We start from the raw sequence: 22,380 nt of genomic DNA, 5'->3' as shown, positions 1-22,380 counted from the left end.
ACCCCACAGACTGTAGCCCAGCAGGCTGCTCTGTCCATTGGATTCTCCAGGGAAGAATATTGGAGAGGGTTGCCATTTTCTCCTCCAGGGCATCTTCCCAACCCAGGGATGGAATCAGAGTCTCTTGCATCTCCTGCATTGGCAGGCAGGTTCTTTACCACTAGCGCCACCTGGGAAGCCTTAACTCTCCTAAGTGGAACTTGCCAAAAGAAATGGAACTTGCCATTTCTGGTGTCCATATTCATACATTGATGGTGGACCTTGTATTCTTACTACCTTTCTGAGGAATACTTTGACAGAGCGTACCAAAAGTCTTAACATACATATATTCCATGATCTAGCAATTCTATAAATTTGTCCTAAGGAGATATCATAGATGTGCACAAAGATCTATGTATGAGAATATCTAGCACACTATTAGTTCTAAGAATCAAGAATTTAAGGGCTAGTCAATGGAATTGTTTCATGACCAACTGGAAATAGCTGATCCTCTCCTAATCCAGTTTTCCCCTATTTGAATGGACATGCTTAATGTGTAGATAACACTGCCTTCCATCCTCCCTTAACCTAAAGTTTATTCTTTCCCTCATGTTCCTTCTATCTGTTTTATGTTTGATCCACTCTAAATCTAAATCCGCACTTTAAATTTCACCTGTCCCCCATCCAGTCCTCATAACTCTCATCAAGGTCTACAGTCAAAGCTATGATTTTTCCAGTAGTCATGTATTGACGTGAAAGTTGGACCATAAAGAAAGCTGAGTACCAAAAAACTGATGCTTTTTAACTGTGAAATTGGAGAAGACTCTTGAGAGTCCCTTGGACTGCAAGGTGATCAAACCTGTCAATCCTAAAGGAAATCAGCCCTGAATATTCGTTGGAAGGACTGATGCTAAAGCTAAAACTCTGATACTTTGGCCATCTGATGCAAAGAACTGACTCATTAGAAAAGAACCTGATGCCGGGAAAGATTGAAGGCGGGAGGAGAAGGGGTCAACAGAGGATGAGATGGTTAGATAGCATCACCGACTAGATGGACGTGAGTTTGAGCAAGCTCTAGGAGTTGGTGATCGACAGGGAAGCCTGGCGTGCTGCAGTCCATGGGGTGGCAAACAGCTAGACATGACTGAGTGACTGAACTGAACTGATACTCAAGTGCAGGTAACAATATAGGTAGAACACCAAGTCCACTGTATGCTTCTCCACTATTCCCCAAGATGAGACGTCTTTACCACTCTCTGAACCCATGGTCTTTGTTTCTTGTATTCATGAAAGAGTGATTACAAGGATGGAAATTCGAAACAAAGCAGAAGACAGCAATGCCATGGAAACTAAGTAAGGTAAACAGGAAATGGAGATTTCTAGTATCCCTCTTTCATCTGGTCATTTATTCCATTCTACCACTGGATCCATCCCAGTCTCTGATCCATTGGAAGGCTGCTTATATACTGTTTCTCTGGAAAGTTAAAATAAGTCAACATTTCCAACAAATATTTATCATGCAAAACATTGTCATTATTTCTGAAATAGATTGCAATCATTATTACAGACAGATGCTTATTGAGAATATGCAAGCCAATACAGCCAATACCTCCTTGAGTAGTTAATGACTATCAGTCAGCTAATGAAATGAGAACACTAACATGAAATTTAGCTTTAGATAGTTAAACTATTAGATGAATTATAAAACTTTCTAAAATATACTGTCCTAAATACTGCCCTTCTCAAATTCCAGAGCCACCCATGGGAGCCACAGAAAATTAATAAGGGTGCCACAGGATATTTTAATCTTCAAAGGAAACACAGTGACATCTGTCAGATACATGCAGAAAACAACTCTGAGATAGTTCAGTTTCAACATATACATTCCTTTCGATGTCATATTTTTTAGTTTTATTTAGGTACAATTAACATATTAGTATTATAATTAACATAAACTGTATTAGCTTTATGTGTACATAAGTGCATGCTCAGTTGCTCAGTCTCTGACTCTTTGCAACCTCCTGGACCGTAGCCAGCCAGGTACCTCTGTCCATAGAATTTCCCAGGGAACTATTTCTCCACAACCTAGAACGGGTTGCCATTTCCTACTCTGGGGGATCTTCCTGACCCAGGGGTCAAACCTGCCTCTCCTGCATCTCCTGCTGGTGAATTCTTTGCCTGGGAAGACCCTTTAGGTGTACAATGTAATGATTGAATATTTGTCTATATTGCAACAATGTTATATCTTTGTGAAACATTTTCAGCAATTGCTGGGATAAAAATTAAGAACTAAAAAAAAAAAAATCAATATAAAACAAGAAATGAGAATAGTAGGTCCATATTACTCCATGGTTTGAGGATTTGTGCAGTGGCACAATCATACACATCAGTTCAGTTCAGTCACTCATTCATGTCTGACTCTTTGTGACCCAGTGGACTGGAGCATGACAGGTCTCCCTGTCCATCACCAGCTCCCAGAGTTTATTCAAACTCATGTCCATTGAGTCAGGGATGCCATCCAACCATCTCATCCTATGTTATCCCCTTCTCCTCCTGCCTTCAATCTTTCCCAGCATCAGGGTCTTTTCATATGAGTCAATTCTTCACATCAGGGGGCCACAGTATTGGAGTTTGAGCTTCAACATCAGTCCTTCCAATGAATATTCAGGGCTGATTTCCTTTAGGATTGACTGGTTGGATCTCCTTGCTATCCAAGGGACTCTCAAGAGTCTTCTCCAACACCACACTTCAAAAGCATCATTCTTCAGCATTCAGCTTTCTTTAAAGTCCAACTCTCACATCCATACATGACTACTGGAAAAACCATAGCTTTGACTAGATGGGCCTTGGTTGGCAAAGTAATGTCTCTGTTTTTTAATATGCTATCTAGGCAGGTCATAACTTTTCTGCCAAGGAGTACACGTCTTTTAATTTCATGGCTGCAGTCACCATCTGCAGTGATTTTGGAGCGCAAAAAATTAAGTCTGTCACTGTTTCCACTGTTTCCCCATCTATTTGCCATGAAGTGATGGGACCACATGCCATGATCTTAGTTTACCAAATGTTGAGCTTTAAGCCAATGTTTTCACTCTCGTCTTTCACTTTGATCAAGAGGCTTTTTAGTTCCTCTTCACTTTCTGCTATAAGGGTGATGTCATCTGCATATCTGAAGTTATTGATATTTCTCCCAGCAATCTTGATTCCAGCTTGGGCTTCCTCCAGCCCAGCGTTTCTCATGATGAACTCTGCATATAATTTAAATAAGCAGGGTGACAACATACAATCTTGACGTACTCCTTTCCCGATTTGGAACCAATCTGTTGTTCCATGTCCACTTCTAACTGTTGCATCCTGACCTGCATACAGATTTCTCAAGAGGCAGGTCAAGTGACCTGGTATTCCCATCTCTTGAAGAGTTTTCCACAGTTTGTGATCCACACAGTCGAAGGCTTTGGCATAATCAATAAGGCAGAAGTAGATGTTTTTCTGGAACTCTCTTGCTTTTTCAATGATCCAACGGATGTGGGCAATTTGATCTCTGGCTCCTCTGCCTTTTCTAAATCCGGCTTTAATATATGGAAGTTCATGGTTCAAGTACTGTGGAAGCCTGGCTTGGAGAATTTTGAGCATTACTTTACTAGTATGTGAGATGAGTGCAATTGTGCAGTAGTTTGAAAATTCTTTGGCATTGCTTTCTTTGGGAATGGAATGAAAACTGATCATTTCCAGTCCTGTGGCCACTGCTGAGTTTTTCAAATTTGCTGGCATATTGAGTGCAGCACTTTCACAGCATCATCTTTCAGGATTTGAAATAGCTCAACTGAAATTCCATCACCTCCACTAGCTTTGTAGTGATGCTTCCTAAGGCCCACTTCACTTCACATTCCAGATGTCTGGCTCTAGGTGAGTCACCCCACCATCCTGATTATCTGGGTCGTGAAGATCTTTTTTGAATAGTTCTTCTGTGTATTCTTGCCACCTCTTCTTAATATCTTCTGCTTCTGTTAGGTCCGTACCATTTCTGTCCTTTTGTGCCCAACCTTACATGAAATGTTCCCTTGGCATCTCTATTTTCTTGAAGAGATTGCTAGGCTTCTCATTCTATTGTTTTCCTCTATTTCTTTGCATTGAGGAAAGCTTTCTTATCTCTTCTTGCTATTCTTTGGAACTCTGCATTTGAATGGGTATATATTTCCTTTTCTCCTTTGCCTTTCACATCTCTTCTATTCACAGCCATTTGTAAGGTCTCCTCAGACAACCATTTTACCTTTTTTCATTTCTTTTCCTTGGGGATGGTCTTGATCCCTGTCTCCTGTACAATGTCATGAACCTCCACCCATAGTTCTTCAGGCACTCTATCAGATCTAATCCCTTGAATCTATTTCTCACTTCCACTGTATGATTTTAAGGAATTTGATTTAGTTCATACCTGAATGGTCTAGTGGCTTTCCCTACTTTCTTCAATTTAAGTCTGAATTTGGCAATAGGGAGGCTTCCCAGGTGGTGCTAGTGGTAAAGAATCTGCCTGCCAGTGCAGGAGACATGAAATACAGGTTCAATCCCTAGGTCAGGAAGATCCCCTGGAAGAGGGCATGGCAACCCAGTCCAGTATTCTTGCCTGGAGAATCCCATGGACAGAGGAGCCTGGTGGGCTACAGTCCATGGGGTTGCAAAGAGTCAGACACAGCTGAAGTAACTTAGCATGCACACAATAGTAAATAACTGGATATTTAAGAATGAAAAAAACATTGTTTTTTTGAAATAACAATATTGTTTTTCCAACCGGCTTCTATGACATTAGGATATAAATCCTTAAGTTATTTGGACCTAAATACTCAATATTAAATGAGTCTTTTGGCCTAAAGATGCAGTGAAAAATAATTATTATTTAGTCACTAAGTCGTGTCCAATTCTTCTGTGACTCAAGGGCTGTAGCCCACCAGGCTTCTTTGCTCATGGGATTTCCCAGGAGAGAATACTAGAGAGGGTTGCCATTTTCTTCTCCAAGGGATCTTCCCTGCCCAGGGGTTGAACTTGCATCTCCTGCATTGGCCATCAGAATCTTTACCACTGAGCCACCAGAGAAACCCAGTGAAAAAATTACCAGATACTAAAAGTGCTGTTTGAGTAAACTCCGGGAGTTGGGGATGGACAGGGAGGCCTGGCATGCTGCGATTCATGGGGTTGCAAAGAGTCGGACGTGACTGAGTGACTGAGCTGAACTGAACTGAACTGAAAAGTACTGTTTACAGGAAAAGCTCAGAAACCTCTGCTCAAATAATATGAAACTCTACATAGACCATACATTATTATTATCTTTTATTTCTTTTATGAAATTGAGTGAAACACTTTTTATGCCATTTTACTTGACTATTACAAAAATCATTTTACTTTCAGATATAAAGTAATTATTAATTTGTATCCAGTTTTGTCATTAAACACTGTTAACACCTCTTTAGGATTTAAAAAAGATAAACATTAAATCCTTAGTTTCAGAGAAATTAATCTGTACTGTGGTTTCATATTTCTGTAAGTTTAAGCAGTACAGACTTTTAGGCAAGTGCCTAATAATTAGTTGCCAAAGAATTTATATGTATGTAAATTTCCCTTCAGCCCTCTCCACTGATATATAAACATAGTAAAGAAACTTTAATTTCATTGATATAAGAACACCTGAGGCAATGCCAATCAAACCCAAATCTTTTGTAAAATTGCAGATGTATGTTTTGTTTTCAATATGCAAACTAGCACCAATTATTCAAATCAGCTTACTTTATGTAAATTAGTATCTTCAAAAACTTCCTTAATCCAGGCAGTTATTAAGTGAAATGAGATTTGCCTCAACTAATGTCTATACAAAGAGGAAAAACACACAAGAGAAATCCTATTATAGCTTCAAAGCTCTGGGTTCTCCTTTGTTTACTTACAACTCCCCCTCTGGCAAGAACAATGAGCAGGGTATAATTATTTTCTTGACTCTCATTTTTAAGTTTTAATTTGACCCTGCATTTTAAGGAAGAGAGAAGAGGCATACAATGCAGGAGCCATTTCGCCTATACCAGTCTGACTTAGGGATTAAGAAACAAAGACATCAATTTTGCCACTAATTCCAAAAGGGACATGTTTAAGAAAACCTTGAAAATCCTTGAAAAATATGACAGATTGATCTTCTAAATGACAGGACTGTTTCATTTCTCAAAATCAAAACCATTTTCTTTAGAAAAACAGACTTCCAACTTGAAATTTTTTGCCCTATTAAAATAACAATGTATTTTTTTTAATTAAGAGTTTTCAAGAAGATTTACAGTCTTAATATGGATCAAGCACAGAATTTACTATATCAAACTGAAGTTTATCCAGGAGGTGAAGGTGAGTTCTGATGTGTCTTTCAAAAAAGTTCAAATTGCTATTTATGATAATTAAAGAATAGCCTAAAAATATTAATGTTTGCTACCAAATCCAGTCATTGGTGACAGACATATTCTTTTATTTATGTTCAGATTGTGCATGTACAAATTTAAAACTGACAGACAAAATCCTTATCACCTAGAAGACTAGGAAAACAAGTTGTAACAGTGCTTCTTTGAAAGTGGTGGTTCACATATCATACAGAAAGTAGCACATCTTGATTTTAGGAATCCAAGAGAGTAAAACCCTCTGGTACCATAAAATACACAACTGGGATTGAATCAGGGTGGAATTCACTTCCTAATAGTGTCAGCAGCCTGAGCTGGGGCCAAGGTAGAGTTGCTGCAAGAATTTTGAGGGAAATTATGGGGTGGACCCTTTTATTTTTCTTAGATTTTCATTTTTCCAAGTGATTTTGTGTATTACTTTAATACATTGACGCATTTATTTCAGATTCTCTTATCCATTTCGGTAAAAATTTTAAAAACCTAAACACATGCTAATTGTCACACATACATGCAAAATTATCACTATAATCCCAGTCTCAGATGAGCCCCAGTAAAGGAAAGAGAAGATGATATTTTTGGTCCCCTTGCATTTTTTAATAATTAGTGCATAATATACTCCAAGGCCTAAGTATGAGTCACTCAGAGAAATTGGGAACAAAATCAGAAAAACCATTCTCTGAAAAATTGAACTTTATGTTAATTAATATGGAAGGGATATGATTAGCCTTCTGAAGGAGTGACACTTGAGAGATACTTTGAAATGAATTGTGCAGGAGACTACAGTGTTTCTAAATTTCCTTAAGGTCCCCAGTCCAAATATAATATTACTGTAGCCTGAGCTTTGACATTTTATAACCTGGATAACCACATGCTTGTAATAAATGCAAACAAAATGATGTGGCACTCAGTATGAAGTTTAGAAAACAGAAAGTTGATGAATAATAATGAGTTGGGGTTTATTCAGAGAGACCTGCAATACAAGTCATTAGATATACGTAGTCAGCACTAAAGCAGGAATGATTTCTCTAGTTTTTGCCACAATCTGAAAGAAATATCCTTCAAGCCTACTCAATTTATTTTACCATTATCTCATATGTTCATTCTTACCTCACAATTTTTTGTTAAATATACGTAGTCAGCACTAAAGCAGGAATGATTTCTCTAGTTTTTGCCACAATCTGAAAGAAATATCCTTCAAGCCTACTCAATTTATTTTACTATTATCTCATATGTTCATTCTTACCTCACAATTTTTTGATTAGCACCTTGGATTCTAGGAAAGTTTGATAACAAAAGGGCTATTTTAGATAAGTGTTCTCTAGTGACCTTATTTACCAAAAAAGGTTAATCCCCATTGAATATTAATAAGTTAGCACTTGTTTTATGAATAAAACCATGAGACCTCATAGCCTAAAGTCAGTTCCCACAGAATCTCATCCTTCCTCAGTGAACTGATAGCATCATTTCTTGAAACTGGATTCTGTACCCATGGGACTTCATCAGTTTGCAAAAGAACCCTCCCTGCCTGAGCAAATGTGTGAAATGGTTCAAAAGCAAAACCAAAAAGTAATAAGGCATGTCATTATATGTGTATCAAAACCCATAGAATGTACAACACTAAGAGTGAACCCCGATGCAAACTGTGGACTTCAGGTGGTAATGAAGTGTCAACATAGATTCATTGATTGCAATAAATGTACCACTGTAGAGAAGGATGTCAATGGTGGGGAAGATGTGTTTGTAGGGCAGGAATATATATCAACCATTTACACTTTCCATTTAGTTTTGCTGTGAACCTAAAACTGCTGTAAAAAAAAAAAAAATAGTTGAGAAAGAATGAAAGAGAGACTTCCCTGGTGGTCCAGTGGTTGAGAGGTCGCCTTCCAATGCAGTGGGTGTGGATTTGACCCCTGGTGGGGAAGCTAAGATCCCAGATGCCTCATGGCCAAAACAAAACATAAAACAGAAACGATATTGTAACAAATACAATAAAGACTTTAAAAATGGTCCATGTCTTTTTAGAAAAGAGAGAAAGAAAGGAAGGAAGAGAGGAGGAAGGTAATGCATGAAATTGCTGTAAAAAAGAAAGTGAAGCAAGAAAAAAAAGGAAGGAAGAAAGAGAAGAAGGGTAATCCATTAAATCAGAAGGAGTTAAAAATACACTATGGAATCAAAAAAGACCTGAGTTAAAATCCTGACACTGACCCTAATTGTGTGATAATGTCACCTGACTGGGTGACATTTATCCTCTCCAAGTTTCAGCTTTTTTATCTGTAAAATGGACATAATAAATATGAACCTTCAGTGTTATGAGAGCTAAATGAAATTATATATGTAAAGCATGTATGACAGTGCCTGGCATGTAGTAAGATTTAATAATTTCCAAACTCAGCCCAAAGTAAATCCTATTAAGTTTGGACCAGATTTATGTTATTCTTTATGGTAAAAAGTATAAATTTCACTCTGACTACTCAAGAGCCTAAGACCCACAAGATACAGCAGGCTGCAAGATCAGGCTCCCAGAGGAAAAAGCATTCCCAGATAATAGCTTATTAGGGATAAAAATCCTGCAAAGCATATTGGTCACATTAACTTTCTTATTAAAACAACTGATGGAAAATTTATTATACTGAGGCTGGACTTTAACAAAATTGCAGATCAAGAGGCTGAGATTTTTTGGAATCAATAATGAAGAGTCTTAATATAAGAAAATGATTGTTACAAAAAATACCAAAGTAAGACACAAATAATAGGAAATGAAGAAGAAGATTAAGTGAATTAAGATGATGAAAGAAAAATTTGACAGAGGTAACACCTATAATCAAGTCTAATGAAAGGATTTGACAATTCACTAATGATGAAACAATGGAAATGAATATCACTTACACTCAGCCATGCTATGACACAGCACAGTGAAACTGAATGTTTTATTCACTACAAGATGTTGTTGAGGACATCTCTCACTACACGCAATAGGGTCCTATTGTCATAGTACCAGGAATAGTCAATAATTTTCCTAAACAATCTGTGTGTGCTTTAAGAATCCTGCGAATATAGTGGCTCTGTTTTCGTCTTCTTGTTGGCTGCTAGGGAAATCTTACAGACTACCTACGTCTTGCAAGGATATGGGGTATTATGACTAGCCCTTGTATATTCACAGATTCTTCCCCATTTATTACTCATATTCCCTTTGTCCAAAGTCTTTCATTTATTTTTATATCATGTTGTAAACCATATACCTTTGTTGTAAGCTGTCTTATTCATATATATATATATATATCCTCAATATATCATATTGTCAACCATGTATCTTTGTAAAACATCTTTTTATAACAATATGTGGTTAAAAAAAACCCAAAAATTTAATAAGCAAACAGCTTTTATTTATTGGCCTGTCACATGGCATGCAGAATCTTAGTTCCCTGACCAGAGGTCGAACCCAGGCCCCCTGCAGTGGAAGCATGGAATCCTACCCATTGGAATGACAGGAAACTTTTAGAAATTGAAGTGGGTGCTATGTGGATGACTAGGTTCCATTACCATAGCTTTCAAAGCTATTGGGGTTTTTGTTTTGTTTTTTGGTTTGCTTGTTTTCTTTCTGTTACTGGTCTTTGTGTCCCGTCTCACAAGCACCAGACTGCAGGACAGACTGCACAGTGCCAGCTGGCGTGGCTCCCATTACTTCACAGGAAGTCACGCTCAGGCCAGGGCTCTGCTGAGGCGATGGCGTGGGGTCTGGGGGTTGGGGGTGGCCCCAGTGCAGAGTCTGGTACTGTGCTATTCTGCCTTTTTCATGGGATCAGTAAGAGAAAGCAGTGAGGGAGCATGCAGGCTGCCAGCCCCAGGCTGTCTGTTTTGCCTATCAGACCAGTATGATATTTATCTGCAAACACCAAGCTTTAGAGACTTCCGGAGCACACAAGTTGGTGCCTTCCCTCTTCCGGAAAGAGGAAGCCCAAGTCCCACGGAAGCTGAGTTTGTACACTCCTCACTCCCCATCCACCCCTGAGAGACATGCTGTTTCAGGTCTCAGCTGGTTCACTGTCCGGGCCACCCTGAGTGGGCCTGCGAGTCACTTACAGTCACTTCTTCTTGTCTGCTGATAAATGTTAACAACACTGGGTCTTCAAGGGAGAGGGTGTGAAAGCCAAGGTTCCTAGCATTTGCCAAGGTATAAGTAAGCCTATATGGCTAACTTCAAGCTACCAGTGTGCCCTCATGGCATCGAGTTGAAAAGAGATGTCAAAAATACAAGGGTTGCAGATGCCCATCAGCAGACGAATGGATGAGGAAGCTGTGGTACATATACACCATGGAATATTACTCAGCCATTAAAAAGAATTCATTTGAATCAGTTCTAATGAGATGGATGAAACTGGAGCCCATTATACAGAGCGAAGTAAGCCAGAAAGATAAAGACCATTACAGTATACTAACACATATATATGGACTTTAGAAAGATGGTAACGATAACCCTATATGCAAAACAGAAAAAGAGACTCAGATGTATGGAACAGACTTGTGGACTCTGGGAGAAGGAGAGGGTGGGATGTTTCAAGAGAACAGCATTGAAACATGTATATTATCTAGGGTGAAACGGATAACCAGCTCAGGTTGGGTACATGAGACAAGTGCTCGGGCCTAGTGCACTGGGAAGACCCAGAGGGATTGGGTGGAGAGGGAGGTGGGAGGGGGGACTGGGATGGGGAATACATGTAAATCCATGGCTAATTCATATCAATGTATAACAAAAACTACTGTAATGATGTAAAGTAATTAGCCTCCAACTAATAAAAATTTAAAAAAAAAAAAAAAATACAAGGGTTGGCTATCACACACCAGTACAAGGTCATTCTAGGACACCACTTCTTGCGACACGTCTTGTTTCATAAGGTTTCACTAGAAGTCTGCTGACAGTTTGGTAGCACTTGGCCATTTTTTAAATCACTTTTATTCCTTTTTAAAGGATTTAGGAACAGGAGGAAGACAGTAATACCAGATAACAAAGAATTGCTTGCACTACCCCTCACTTGTGAATGGCATTTACAGCATGTAAATGCTGAGAGGGCTATACAAATTTTAGTGTGATACCACTAAAATATAAGGGAGTTGAGAAGATGTTACAGGCTTTATTTATTTATATACATACTATTTTTTGAAAGGCATGGAAACAGCTAGAGAGGTTGAATAAAAGTAACAATTATATTTTTTATTCCTAAATTTTTTTTATTTTATCATTTAAATACAGGCTTCACTATTTGTCCATTATTTCCATAGTCAAAAATATAGAGTGCTTCTAGGCCTCGCAGTCTAGAAGTCCTCATTAATTTACAGTAAAAAGTCAAAGTTAGTCCCTTTGCTGAAATGACTAATATTTAGGGGAAAATAGTTTCTTAAATAAGAGCAACTAGCACTTGAATAGTACTATGTAGTTTACATACACTCTCCTACTTACTCCTCCACGTGACCCTAAAATACGGGTCTCATTTTTCATCTATATTTTGTCTACTAGGAAATAGAGGCTCAAGTAGCACATTTACAATGATTTACCAAAGGCCATATAATCTTGTCAATTGAAAAGTCAGATCTTGTCTGCTATCTGCTTTTCCCCCTTCCTCTCCTTTCCAAAAATATTTTTTGGGTAGTGAGTTAATCTATGCAGGCTGCCGCAACAAAACACCCCAGACAGGGTGGCTTAAACCATAGAAATGTATTTTCTCAGTTCTCTTCATTAGAAGTCCAGGGTCAAGTTTCTGTTCGGGTGAGTTTCTAGTGAGACCCCTTTTCCTGGCTTGCAGATGACTGATTTCTCATTGTGTCTTCATATGGCTTTTCCTCTGTGCTGGAGAAAAAGAGATCTCTGGTCTCTCCCCCTCTTCCATAAGGCCACAGACATATAGGATTAGGTTTTTTACCCCTATGAATTCATTTCATCTTAATCACCTCTGTCAAAGCCCCATCTCCCAATACTGTCACATTGAGGATTAGGATTCCAACATATGAATTTCTGGAGGACACAATTCATTCCATAACAGGCAGCAGCCACTGCATCAGAGATGGAAATATAGTGATGGACAAAAAAAGACCTGGTCCCCGACTTTGTGGAGCCTATGATGTATGAGGAAGGACAGATGCCGACTTGGTCCACATTTTACCTCACACAACACTATAGAAGGCATACTGCTTACCCCAATCTCCTTCATGCCATCCCCACCCCCCTCAAATATTTTTATGAGTCAGACACAACTGAGCGACTGAACTGAACTGAACTGAACTGATACAGGATAAACTTCAGACCACCTTGTGTCTTATTCATTTGTCTTTAAATTTGTAGAGACAGAATGAATAAAATTCACTTGAAAGTCCCCTCAGAGGAAGGCTAGTGGAATCCTTTCTGAAAGCAGAACAAGGGTTAGGCCAGGATTTGTCAACAACAACAAAAAAACTTAACTGCAGTGGTGGAGAGCAAGGAATGTTTCTGTGAATTCTATGGGGGTGCGTGTTGTGCTTCGGTCTTCAATCTAGACTGGTGAGCATCACAAGGAAAGCTTTCTCTTTTCATCAGTACCCAAAATCAAGAGTTATTATATTTAAGAAGTCTCTGCTGTTAAGCTGAAGAAAATTCACAAGTGTTTCAGAAATTTTTTAAAAATAACAAAAAGAATCGGACTCACCAGCATCACAGCCCTTTGAATCTGTGATTCTGTGTCACCTTCCCACAGCACAAATGGAGGTTAAAAGAAAAATGTGGGAGAAGAGGAAAAAAACATTCTAAGACCTTTTGTTTAATGATATGTAAATGAAACAGTTACTAGGTCACCAAGCACCATGGATGCTAATTCTGCAGTGTTTTTTGAATCCATTCTCTGCCTTCCAGCTGGCAGAAGCTTTGTATTGAATTAGATATAATATCGGCTCTGACTCAGACAAATCTGGCTTCTGCTCCTGACTCCAGTGCTTACTAGTTTCATGAACTTGAGCAAAATAGCTAGTCTCTTTCTGCCTTGGTTTCCTTACAACAAAAATTAGAATGATAATGCTGTGCTGGGCTTTCTCTGGTTTAAGAAAACAAGGTACATTCCAGTTATCACAGGATATTATAAAGATACTATGAAGATGAAAAGGAAACTGTCTCAGTCAGCATCTTGATAATCAGCACGTTGTTCACCATCACTCAGAACAGGGCAGGTGCTGTTCTGAGGGCCCCTCAGGACTCGGATTCACCTGAAGATGAGAGTTCATTTCTCCTAACACTAGCACCTCTGCCAAACAATGACAATGTCTCTCTCTCTCCTTTTATCCACCTGCTTCCTTCTAGTTTGGGTGGTAGTGGTTTGGTTGTAAGTCATGTCCTACTCTTAGCCATCCCATGGACTGTAGCTCTCCAGGCTCTTCTGTACATGGGATTTCCCAAGCAAGAATATGGAAGTGGGTAACCATTTCTTTCTCTAGGAGATCTTTCCAACCCAGGAATAGAACCCTGGTCTCCTGCATTGCAGGAGGATTATTTACCGGCTGAGCCACCAAGGAAGTCCTTCCTTCTATTCGGCTACCAACTAATTTCTCTCTACTCCTCATGTTACGACCCCTGTTAACTTCCTACTTCTATTATTGCCTTCATTCTAAGGCAATTTCTTCGTGTATTTCTTTTCAGCCACTTCCACTACTTACTGCATCCTTTCTTGTATGTTCGTCTCATTTTTAGGCTGCCTAAAACACAAGGTTTGATCAAATTCTTAATCAGAATAAAACTCTGCTTTTGCACAGATTTTGATCCCCATCTCTTATAGACCACTGTTCAGCCTTGGAGACTGATGCTCCTCTCGACACACCTGTGGGGCTACCATGGTCGGGTCACAGGGACTCAGCACGGGTACATCTGCTGAGAGAACTGTTGATAGGCAAGCCCTCGGAGGTTTCTCAGGAGAGAGCAGTGTAATTGAGTACTCTTTTGATCGACCTGTATAAAACAGGTGCTGGTGAGGATCAGATAAAGATGTACAAACAGCTTGTTTAGTGCCTGGCATATAACAGATGCTCGATAAACCTTAGCCCCACGCTTTCATCCCCATTGCAATTACTGTAATTCAGGTCTAAGTTCTCTTTTATAACTGCAGTGGGTTCCCACAAGTCTCTTTGCCTCCACTTTCTTTTCTCCTCCAATTCATCACCCATGCCTCTGCCAGAGCAATTTGTAGAGACCAGGTGGAATTATTCATTTATTTAACATAAATTGAGTCTTTGTTGTGTCAGGCACTATCTCAGATGATGGAAATATAGAAATTAATAAGATGTGCATTCTATTCTCAAGGGACTAAAGAACAGGAAAGAAAATTAATCATGGTAAATATACACCATAAAAAGGGCAGTGGAGCCCTACCTAAAATTATCAATAGGCTCTTCCCTGTTCAGCAAAGAACAAAGTTTCTAAAGAAGAGGAAACAGGTGAATCTTTAGAAATATGGTAGCTCAGAAAATGCTAGCACAAAGGAAGTTCATTGCACAGAGGACCAGATCTTGAAGAGTTTGCAATTTTTATGTGAGGAATTAGAGAATTTTAAGTCCAAAAGGAAAAGCCTCCTCTACTTTTAAAGGAGGTTAAAAAAAAAGTGGGGTTTATGTTTCAAAACAAACAAACTAAAAAAGGATTCTAGAATCTAATAAAATCCAGGAAATGCTGGGTTAAAATAATTAATAATAAAAGGACATCTTTACTACAGGATTTCTCAGAGCTTTTAATATACAAATGTGTATTATGACTCACCAAGAGGAGAATTTGATGTAAGACATTTGCCAGATTTATTTGACCTGGAACCACTTTTTCCATAGAACATCTGGCAGGATACATTATTAAACCCATTCTAGGATATGAAGTTGTTGTCTATGGGCTTCCCAGGTGGCATTCATGCTAAAGAACCTGCCTGCCAACACAAAAGAACCAAGAGATGTGTGTTTGATCCCTGGATCAGGAAGATCCCCTGGAGGAGGGCATGGCAACACACTCCAGTATTCTTTCCTGGAGAATCCCATAGACAGAGAGGACCAGTGAGCTATAGTCACTAGGGTCCCAAAGAGTCAGACACAGCTGAACATGCATAAGAACTGAGAAGTTTCAGCAGGAGAATAAGGTGAACAAAAGCCACTTGCAGATCCCAATGCCCTGGTCTCCCAGCCTGGCCCCACACTGCCTCTTCAGCCACGCTTGTCAGCTGCTTCCATCCATCTTCTCTACACCCTGCACAAACTGCGCATTTCTTTTTTCACTAAGCATGCTTCATACTCCCTTGCTTTGGAGCCTTTGAACAGTCTCCTCCTGAAATTCTACTCATCTTTCAGGATACACCTCAAAGACCACTTCTTGAGTAAAGTCATTCATAATTCCCCAAATTGTGTTGATAATACTCCCTTTGGGTGTTGCTTTTATTTCTGGTTAGCCCTTGTTTCATTCTATTTTGGCAATGCTCATGAATAATGATGGGGGATGCTGGTCACTCCTTGCCAGAACCACCCACCACCAGTTCTAAATTTTTCCTTCTATATTCACTACTTCCTCTTTGGGTTTTGAAACGGTATCTTCCCTGAATAATAGATGTACACACACACACACAACAGAGGGTTCCCAAATTTCCCTCACTGCACAAAAATGTGTAGAGAAAATTCAACTTCTTTGTCTGTAACCAATCTAATCTTCATCATTAGCACCCACCTGCTGAGTGGTGATAAAAACTGAGTTTATTCCTCTCTTATTAATTAAGCTAATTCTCTCTAGGGAACTCAGTGCTTTTTTGGATAAATGTCTAGTCTTCCAAATGCTATCTCAGCCTTCTCATCCCCAAAGAGACATCTGGGTATATGAGGTGTGTTTCCTATGCCCTTTTGACAGTAGGGCAGGGAGGTCTGGGATTTATATTCTCTGTCTTTATGCTTTTCTCTGGACTAACAAACACAGAAGTACCACTGGGCCTGTCCCGGGATGTTCTGCTGGCATCTGCTGTTAAGTTTGGCAGCTGATGGAATTTATGACCTGACCTCTTTCGGTCTCCTTAAAGCCTCATTCTGTTTAAGCCCATCTTATCTCTCATTGAACATCTGGTCCTGGCACAGTGGTCTATCATGTGAGACTCAGATGCAAGGTCACCTCCACTCTGTGACAGCAACTCTCAGCATGCCAGAATAATTTACTATTAATAATTTACTCTTCCACCTCACCCCTGGGGCTTGCACGAAAATCCGGGATTCTATCCAAGACTGAAATAAAAAGACTACTTGGGGTTGCTAAAGTCAGTATGAAGTACAGTGTAGTTGCTCAATAAAAAATTGAATGGAAGATTCCAAGAAAAAAAAAATGATTATAAATTTTAACTTTTTAGCATCTATGATACTGTTTTCAAGAAGCTCTGCTATACATGATAATATAAATTGTATGCAAAGATTTCAATGTTTCTTGTAACTATTTTAACATATACAAATTTGATGTCTTACTTCTTTTAGTTTATCATCATTACCATCCAAGAGCATCATTTAGCAGGTGTGAGGCCCCTACACTTAGATACTTTAAATTTTAAGAAAAATAACCATGGTACAGATACACAAGTGAGGAACAAGAAAACTTGAGCAAAATATTACCTTTAAATTGAAAAGCAAACTGAGGATGCCACACACTAATCAGTGGGAAGGTCAAGACACAAAAAGAGTCTGCAGGTGAAATGAGGGTAGCCAAAGGCACGAGAGAAGTGGACTTTGGGATTTAAGCAGTGCAAGATTAGGGATGTCTCTGTGTGGCTGGCCCACACTAATACCATTTTGTCAGCTCCTTCTTAGACCCACTGTGCCTTCCCTTCTGAGTGGCTGAGCATTAACATCCTCATAAGAAATGCATCCAAGTCTTATCAGCTTTTACCCTTGCCTTCATTTGATATGAAAACCAGAAGGTTAACAATCATGAGACCCTCAGTGGAAGGAAAACCCCCTGGTTCTTGTCATGCAGATGTGCTTCTTCCTTAGCAATCAGATTCTATTTTAGTTTTGGCCCCTTTAAGTCCCTCTGTACTGGGTCAGGAAGATCCCCTGGAAGAGGCATGGCAACCCACTTCACTATTCTCGTCTGGAGAATTCCTTGGACACCTGTCCAAGGGTTGCAAAGGGTCAGACACCACTGAAGCAACTTAGCATGCACACATACCCCTTTCAGGGTACTCTCTGGATCATTCTCAACTCAGTCTTGCCTGTATGTTAGTTACCCACAGTAAACTTCCATAACTGCCTTCATGGAGTTGCCTGCTTCACTGTTTTCAGCCTTAAAGTTCCTTCTCTGTTTGAAGGATAGTATTCAATATCTCCACCTTCCAATGGTCTCTCATTAGTTATTCTCTATAAAGGTAATGCTGCTGCTGCTGCTAAGTCACTTCAGTCGTGTCCGACTCTGTGTGACCCCATAAACGGCAGCCCACCAGGCTCCCCTGTCCCTGGGATTCTCCAGGCAAGAACACTGGAGTGGATTGCCATTTCCTTCTCCAATGCATGAAAGTGAAAAGTGAAAGTGAAGTCTCTTAGTCATGTCCGACTCTTAGCGACCCCACGGACTGCAGCCCACCAGGCTCCTCCTTCCATGGGCAAGAGTACTGGAGTGGGGTGCCATTGCCTTCTCCACTAAAGGTAATAGTACAATGTTATTCAAATGAAATGGAGTATCTCTAAGAGTGACCTTAAACTCTCCTACAAATACGAGACAATCTAAGTGGATTGCAAACAGAAGCTCTTAAATAGTATTCTAAAACATAGCTTCAGAATAAAGATAATCAAAGAATGAAGAGAAATAAACCCTTGCTAATATACTAATCATATCTGTTCTCATTCTTCTGTATTAGTTCACTGGTCCGAGATTGGCTTCTGGCTTCCTGTTAATCTTAACCTTAGCAGAATTTACATAACTACTAAAGGGATGAGAAATCCAGACAGCTTTTAGCATATGAGTAATCAATTTTTTAATAGGCTGCAGTGGATATTGGGTACTGGGGAGGATTTGATACTATCTTAATAATGGGTCAAAGGACAGAAGAGCTTTTAAATATCATTTTTCTTCCTGAGAATATCTTGGAAGTTATGATTTTAAAAATAATAATATCTGATACAAAGTCAGGGATTCATTAGTTTATTTCTTTTATTTTTTTTGTTTTAAGTAAATTCTTCCCTGATGATCACTGCATCACCTAAGTGTGAAGCCAAGCAGTGACTATTTCATCATACCAAATACAATCTCCTTTCCTCTGAGAGGTGTTGAAAGGTTCATTTAATCCAATGACTCAATTGGAATCTTTTATAATGCATTTTATATGACACAAAATTTATCTACATTTAAAAAATGCATTGGAAGAATACCTTTGTTCATTTCAATGACCCTGAGAGTGCCCCAGTTACTTTAGATTATATAGATATTGTGCTACAACCTGCCGGCTTAACTGTAAACTTTTATCTTCAATTAACTTCTGGCTATGATCTATTTAAATCCTCGGAGAAGGTGGGAGAGGTAGGAAGTCAGAGAGAGGCAAAGGGTTCCTATTGGAACAAGGCAGCTCTCAATCAACATCAAAGGACAAGGAGAGCAACAAAAGCTTCAGAAAGCAGGGCATCTTGCCTTCACTCGGCCTTTGTTGAGCCTAGGTGGGCATGAGCTGGTAAATTGAGCTGAAAAATAGAAGCATTCCAGGTGGGCAAAGCAGCAAAAAGAGCCTGGCCAGTCCTTCCCAGGCTCAGCAAGGCCTGGTTCCACGTGACCCCTGGGAGATGGCACCCATGCTACCACAGAAGGCATTCATTAGTGCAAATGAGGACAGAAGCAAAAATAAAATCCGAGAGCCTCTACAAGTGTATACATTTTAATTGGAGGACGGCCATATCAAACAGACAATGAACACTCAATCCAATAGTAAGAGAGCTGAGGTTTGCTCTGAGTGAAGTCAAAATAATGGTGGGAGACGAGGTGTCACTTCCCCAAGCAAGTTATGTCCACAGTGCTTGCAGACCAGGTATTACCCTATTGCAAAGGTGGCCAGCTATAGTCCATGGGCTCGAAAAGAGTCGACCAGGACTGAGCAACTAACACTTTGGCAAAAGTGGAGAACTTCCTTTAGTATACCTACTAAGAGATGATACCATGGACTATAACCCGCCAGGCTCTTCTGTCTGTGTTATTCTCCTGGCAAGAATAGTGGAGTGGGTTACAATTCCCTCCTCCAGGGGATCTTCCTAACCCAGGAATCGAACCCCAGTCTCCTGCACTGCAGGCGGATGCTTTACCATCTGAGCCACCGGGGAAGGCTAAATCTGAGATGTCCTGGGCAAACCAGTATGATGTGGTTGCCCTACCTGGTACATAGTAAGTAGTGTATACATGTTAGAAGTTTTTGGTGATACATGCAAAGATTATTCATTTGAACTACATGTAGATTGTTACATATCTCCTACTTCTGTTTTTTTCAAAAGTCAAATCATTTAAGCAAGCAGGATGCATACCACCTAAACTTCTCATCCTGGAACCAGGACTTCATATGGATTCTTTTGTCTTCAAGCTCATCATTTGAAGTAGAGGCCTGAATCTTTTCTGTTTCATCTTCCCCAATGTTTTTACATTGACACCAGAAACTCACTTCTCATTGGCTTACTTTCTCTTAAAGCCTGCTTGTTAGAAAAGAGGCTTTCTTCTTATTGGCTCATTTGTTTGATCTTGTTTAATGAGGCAAATTTTTATAACACTAGGAGGTAAAACATCATTACTGTCAGCAGTGCCCAGTTTTATTTGGCTTCCTATCACAGCACTTGCTATGCATAAAAAATTGCATTTCTTTCCCTTTGCTCATTGCTCAAGGCCACATAATCACAAACAGATTATTAGAAAATGTCTCCTATGCACTGGCCCAGGCTTACATAGATAAAGCATGTGACATAATTAAAAAGTAATGTAAACTTTCACAAACACAACAGAACTTATCATTCCAAAATGAGGTTGTCACCATGGAAGGAAATAATAGGAAGTATAAGAAAGAGTAGAGCTTCAGTGCCAGATAAGTCCCAATTCTACACTAGTTCTAAGGTATTTAAATCACTTAAACATTTTGATTCTGCTTCCTCATCTAGATGACAAGGATAATACATGCGTCATAAGACTTTGGTGAAGATTACATAAAAGTGATTTATATTCATCATTGAGCTTCCTTCTTCCCACTTTTAAATCTAAGCTATCCTGGGGTGGAAGAGGAGGCACATAGCCATTCCAGAGAGGAAGCTGCTAAATAGAATACTTTGGAATTACTTACACCATGTCTTCATAAATTTCTCTACTGACAAAAGTTCAGGCTCTTGAGTCAAGTTTGATGACTAAAGTGAGTGAACTAAACAGGGCAATACTGTCAGTAGTGATGATGAAAACTCAGCCTTTCTGCACACTGGTGCCCAATGAAATCCGAGAGATGGAATTTTGGGTGAAGTAGAAAAAAATCACTTTATTGTTATGCCAAGTTAAAGGGGACACAAAGGGCTCCTGCCCTTGAAAGCTGTTTCCCAGCTAGGGAGGATCTCAGGAAGAATTTTATAGCAATAATTCAAGGGCAAATTTGCAGATAAGATTAGGGTGTGAGTTCTTCTTAATGAGCTTCTGTGTTTCTATCAGACTGGCCTCAAGTAGTCTTCTCCCTTATGGAGAATGCTGACACCTCCCATTGTTGGGTTTTAATCCTATAAATGGGATTAAGGATATTGCTATGTGTGTCCCTTGAGGTGGAACCAGGACCCTGCCCCAAAGCTGTACTATCATTTCTTGGCTGCTCCACCCTTGACTCTTAATCCTTTCCCTTCCTGGATTAGCAACGTTTTGAATCTGCCCTTCAGAACCCAGGGAAGGTTATGGAGGTGGAACAGAAAGTCTCCCTGTGCCCAGTAGCCCCTACAGGGGCCTGCTTGCTTTCAATAATAAAAATGTGACTACAGTAATAGGGCGCACCTCTAACAATTTCCAGCTTGGCATTGACCATAGTGGAATCCATTTTTGTGCAATCTCTTTTATTTTTTAATATGCATTTGCTTATCTTTTAACAGATCTGGTGTCCAAAAAGGGAACCAAAGGAGACCCCCAATGGCCCCCAAGAGCAATGAGCAACCAAGCATAGGACTTCATGAGCCCCTTGATTTCACTGTCTCTGGAAATGATTGGTAAGTCCTTTCTGGAGCCTGGATCCAAGCTCCACAGCTTTTGAATTATGAGCTTTCAGACTTTATTTGAGCATTTGTTTTTCTGGATAGGGTTCAGAAGCTGGCCAGAGTTAGATTGAGTCTGGGATCAGGCTAAGTTCAGCTTAGAAATGGGAGATAATCTGGACTGGGTCCAATGTAAAACTGGATTGGATGCAGTGTGAGGCCTCGGGTGAGTAAAATTGTTTTGAGGCTAAACAAGTAGGTCAATGGAGAAGGCAACCCACTCCAGTACTCTTGCCTGGAAAATCCCATGGACAGAGGAGCCTGGTAGGCTGCAGTCCATGGGGTCATGAAGAGTCAGACACAACTGAGCGACTTCACTTTCACTTTTCACTTTCATGCATTGGGGAAAGGAAATGGCAACCCACTCCAGTGTTCTTGCCTGGAGAATCCCAGGGACGGGGTAGCCTGGTGGGCTGCCGTCTGTGGGGTCACACAGAGTCAGACATGACTGCAGCAACGCAGCAGCAGCAGCAAGTAGGTTAACTTTACCAAAGATAATATTGAATTACAGCGTACACCAGTGGAGAAGTTTTAATCATCTTAGACAGGCTTATCCATTTACACAGTTGCCCTAGAGACAAAGGAGTTTCACTCAAGCACTTACTAAAGAGAATAGAGGGGAAACTCCTTTTCTTCCCTTATAGTTTCTGGTGACCAGGATGAGACCTGCAGATGGGATACTGAGAAAACTGCAGAAGTCAGCAAAGGATGAGCATTCTTACCAAAGTCAGCTCCC

The 22,380-nt window shown here is 39.8% G+C and overlaps 1 long non-coding RNA gene across 2 annotated transcripts in view; it reads left to right on the top strand.

Annotated features, from left to right (window-relative positions):
- The window catches only part of LOC110135107 (uncharacterized), a 68,823-nt gene that overhangs the window by 671 nt on the left and 45,772 nt on the right, over nt 1-22,380 (top strand). For both annotated transcript variants that reach the window (XR_002313266.2, XR_002313265.2), the window contains exons 2-3: nt 6,266-6,348; nt 21,486-21,599. This is a non-coding gene — a long non-coding RNA (uncharacterized lncRNA). The remainder of the gene's footprint in view (nt 1-6,265; nt 6,349-21,485; nt 21,600-22,380) is intronic.

Source organism: Odocoileus virginianus, chromosome 1, assembly GCF_023699985.2.
Source record: "Odocoileus virginianus isolate 20LAN1187 ecotype Illinois chromosome 1, Ovbor_1.2, whole genome shotgun sequence".
Taxonomy (NCBI): domain Eukaryota; kingdom Metazoa; phylum Chordata; class Mammalia; order Artiodactyla; family Cervidae; genus Odocoileus; species Odocoileus virginianus.
This window is presented reverse-complemented; position numbering and strand designations above follow the sequence as displayed.